Genomic DNA, 4,519 nt, shown 5'->3' on the forward strand with positions numbered 1-4,519 from the left:
GATGAATCTGTTTGTTTTCTTGGCAGTCCATGGTACATTCAATACTCTTCTCCAGCACCACAGCTCAAAGGCGTCAATTCTCCTTCTATTCTCCCTAGTCATTGTCCAACTCTCTGATGCATAACAAGTGATTGCAAAAACCTGACTCCTATACTCAAGATATATCAAAGGACTAAGAGCAAAACTTAAATCTATAAAGATCATTGAAGAAATACAAAGACAAACTTAGGAGTGATAATAGATGGCATAAACCCACTGTTGTTACATTGTTATGTGCCCTCGAGTCAGAACCGGCCTAGAGCTGACGTCCAGTGGGTTTTCAGAAGCGGTTAACGGCACAGGAGGAGACTGCCTCTCCTCCCACCGACCTGCTGGTAGATTCTAATTGTGTGCCTCTGGGATTATAGTGCAGCTTACCACTAGGCCACCAGAGCTCACCTGCAAACATGATTAAAACTGCACAGGCAGAAGAAGAGAAACCTGACAGCAAGAACCTCCTTAAAATTCAACATTATGTACATCAAAACCTTAAAGAATGAAAAGAGAACTTACAGACTGGGGGAAATGGCAACAGCATAGCAGACAAATGACTAGGCTCTAATATTTACAGAAAACTTCAACACCTTTACAACAACAAAACAATCCCATTAAAAATGAGCACAGGACACGGATAAACATTTCACCAAAGCAGACATTCAGGCAGCCAACAACACAGGGAGGAATTCTCCTATCATTAGTCATTTGAAAGATACAAGTAGAAACAACAAAGAGATACCATCTCACCCCAGTGTAAACAACAAGGTTTTCAAAAAAGAGAAAACAAAGTACTGATGATAGTTGAAGAGATTAGGATCCTCAGACATTGCTGGTAAGAACTGGTCCTTAAAAGCTAGAAATAACGTGCGACTCAGCAATCTCACTACTAGGAATATGTCCTACAGAAACAAGAAACGTGACATAAAGAGATGCACACCTGTGTTCTTCACAGCATTATCGGAACTGTGTAAAGATGGAGACAAGCGTCTGTCGATGGGTGAAGGCGTAATCACAAAGATAGAGAACACCATGCAGCACTGGAGGCGAGGAAGCTGCAAAACAGTTCCGAACGTGGACGGAGGCTGAGGGTGCTGTGCTGAAGTCAGACGAGCACAAAAGGAAAAATGCAAGGAGATATTTATTGCAAAACTCAAGGAATGGTTTAAATCTAGAAAGTCCTCTTTTCAACAGTTATCGGGAGCGAGAAGGGAAGGCAGGATAAATCACTAACTAAAGGGTGTACACTTACTAACTTGGACGTTGTTCTTGTCAGGTGCAATAGAGTTGCCTGTGAGTCATAGCAATCCCATGGACAACAGCTCTGAAGCCTGCCCTGTCCTGAGCCAGGCTCGTTGACTCCGTCACACCTACCCCCATTTCCCCAGTCACTGTGTCAACCCTTCTCATCCAGGGTCGTCTTCTCCTGAGCTGTCCCTTGACCCTTCTAAGATGATGTCATTCTCCAGGGACTGGAGCCTGCCTGGCCATGTGTCACCCTCACAATCTCTGCTTTGACCCATCACTGCAGCCACTGTCTCTAAAGAATCCCTTTGTAGCACATTCGCCGACACAATACACTATTTGGTTTCTTGACGGCTGCTCCCGTTTGTACCGATTGTGGACACAAGTGAAACAAAGTCATTGACATCAATCTTCCCTTCATTTTCCATGTTGCTTCTTGGTTCATTTGTGAAGACTTCTGTTTTCTTCGTGTTGAGTTGTAATACGTACTGAAAGCTACAGTCGTTGATCTTCTACAATAAATGCTTCAAGTCTTGACTTCCTGCAAACAAAATTATGCCATCTGTTTATCACATCTTGTTAATGAATCCTCCTTCAATCCCGTTGGCATATTCTTCTTCATATAGTTCAGCTTCTCAGATTATTAGCTCAGCATACAGACTAAATAGGTGTGGGGAGAGCATGAAGCCCTGACACAGATTTTCTGATTTTAAACCATGCAATATGCCCTTGTTCTGTTCCAATGACTACTTCTTGGTCCATATATAGGTTGTGCATTAGCACAACTAAATGTTATGGAATTCCCATTCTTCTCAAATTAACTATAATTATTATGATTCACATAATCAAGTGTCTTTGCATCATCAATAAAACACAAGTAAACAACTTTCTAGTATTCTGTTCCCCATCAAAATCCATTTGACATTAGCAACAATATCTGTCATTTTAGGAGCTTTTCTGAATTCAGTTTGAATTTCTGACAGTTCCCTATTTATGTACTGCTCTAGCCATTTTTAAATAATTTTCCATTAACATTTACTTGCACCTGATATTAATAATATTGTTTCATAACTTCTGTATTCTTTTGAATCACCTTTTCTAGGGTATGAGCACAAATATGGATATTTTCCAGTTGGCTGGACAGGTTGTCAACTATCTTTCAAGTTTCTTGAAATAGTAAAGTGAGCAAATCCAGGGTAGCACTATTTGCTAAAACACTTCAATTGGTATTTTGTTAATACCTGGAGACTTCTCTCTTTTTTAAGCAATGTTTTCAGTGCAGCCTGGAGTCTTCATTCAGCACCAGCGGTTCTTGGTTGTACACCACTTCTTGAAGTGGTTCTGTGTTGACCGATCCTTTTTGGTACAGCCACTCTGTGCACTCATCTTCGTTTGATGCTTCCTGTGTCATTGACTATTTTGCCCACAGACTTCTTCCTTCTTGCAAATTGAGGTTTGAATTTGTACTTTGGTTCTTTCGCCTGGCAATATGCCAAGTGTCTTCTTCCTCTTTGGTTTTCTAACTCTTGGTCTTTCGCATTTCATTTCAGGACTTCCCTTTGTCTTGCCCAGCTGCCCACTGAGATCTTCTGCCCAGCTGTCTTACTGTATTCACCATCTCTTCCACTTGCTTTAACTTCCCTGCTTCCTCGGGCAGGTTTCAGAGTCTCTCCTGGCTTCTATTTTGGTCTTTTCTTTTTTCCTGGGTGATGTCCTTGACGTCATGCCACACTCATCTAGTCTCACAACAATAAACACCCACAATAAAGTAGCCTTAATTTTAGGTGTGAGTGGAACAGCCCCATGGCTGCTTCAAGTCACGTGCATTGATTGCTGCTGGGTGCAGCTGAGCCGTATGGATTTATAGCGAGTCATGAGAGGAAGAGCAGAGCTGCCCGAGATTGCTGTACTGACCATAATCTTTATGGACGCTGACTCCCAGGCCTTTCTCCCAAGGACTGGCTGCGTGGATTTGAACAGTCAGCTTTTAGCTAGCACTCAACCATCTGCACCACCAGCCTCCATGAGACATGTCTACACAAAATCAATATACTGAGAATAAATCACCAAAATGTCAATAGCAGCTACATTACATGGTAGGCTAGAATATAAAACTATACATAGTTGCCAATAAGCAACTTCAGATTTCTCTGTAAAAGTAAGTGTTAAGTTGAGGAATTTAGAAGTAGGACCTAAAATAAGAAATGTGTGATTGATAAAGCTTTCCTTTCATCAACTTGAAAAAAGATAGGATGGCAGGGGGAGGAGGGAAATGTAAGCCAAAAGGATTTTTAATAAAAGAACATAAAATATTTTACAAGTGTGAATTAAAATGTAAAAAATTACAATACAGCCAATTCATTTTTTAAAAGTCATAGATTAGCCACTTGTATTTTAAATAAGGACAAATACTGCATAAGACAATTATTGTAAAAATAGAAGGATAACTAGTAAAACATGTATGGGGACTCAAGGGGGGCATGTTGTTCTTGTTATTGTTAAGTGCCGTCGAGTCACAGGCGACTCATAGTGACCCTATGAAGGGGATTCCTCGACACTTGGGTGCCTTTCATCCTCTCTCCAGGTTCATAGGGTTTCCAGAGCAAGCTATTATGGAAGTGGATGCCACTCCTGCTTCCAAGAAGGGGGTCATAGGGGTAAGAGAAGTGGAGTGAGGATGGGTAGGGGGAAAACCACAGGGCTGAACAATTGGATAGGTGGAGGGAGGAGGTGAAGGAAAAGGGAGGGATCCGGCAGATACCTGAAAAGACAGAGTAATGATGGGCAAGGTTCAATGGTGATTAATTTTATAAAGCAGAATACATGAGAATGATTGTATGAAACACAATATGAATGAAGAATAGTGTGAAACACAATGTATACCAACTCTGTAAGCAAACCAATCTTGTTGTTGTGTACCATTGAGTCCCATAGCTGACCCTCCAGCAGGTTTTCAGAGGCAGTTAACTGCGCAAGAGAAGACTGCCCATCCATCTCTCATGGAGCCGCTGGTTTTGAACTGTATACCTTCAGGATTACAGTACAGCTTCTTGCCATGGGGCCACCAGAGCTCCTTCAAACCACTAAAAATTTTTTTTAAAAGAGGGGAAAAAATTAGAAAATCAAGTTATGTGCTTTCTAGAAGTCACACCTAAAATTAATGCCATAGAAAGATCAAAAAACAGGAAATGATACTAAATATTAATCAGAAATTTATTGTTAATTTTTATGGTAAAATATA

The sequence above is a fragment of the Elephantulus edwardii genome, unplaced genomic scaffold (genome assembly GCF_000299155.1).
Source record: "Elephantulus edwardii isolate Elephantulus edwardi_28Jun2011 unplaced genomic scaffold, EleEdw1.0 scaffold00006, whole genome shotgun sequence".
NCBI classification, from domain to species: Eukaryota; Metazoa; Chordata; class Mammalia; order Macroscelidea; family Macroscelididae; genus Elephantulus; species Elephantulus edwardii.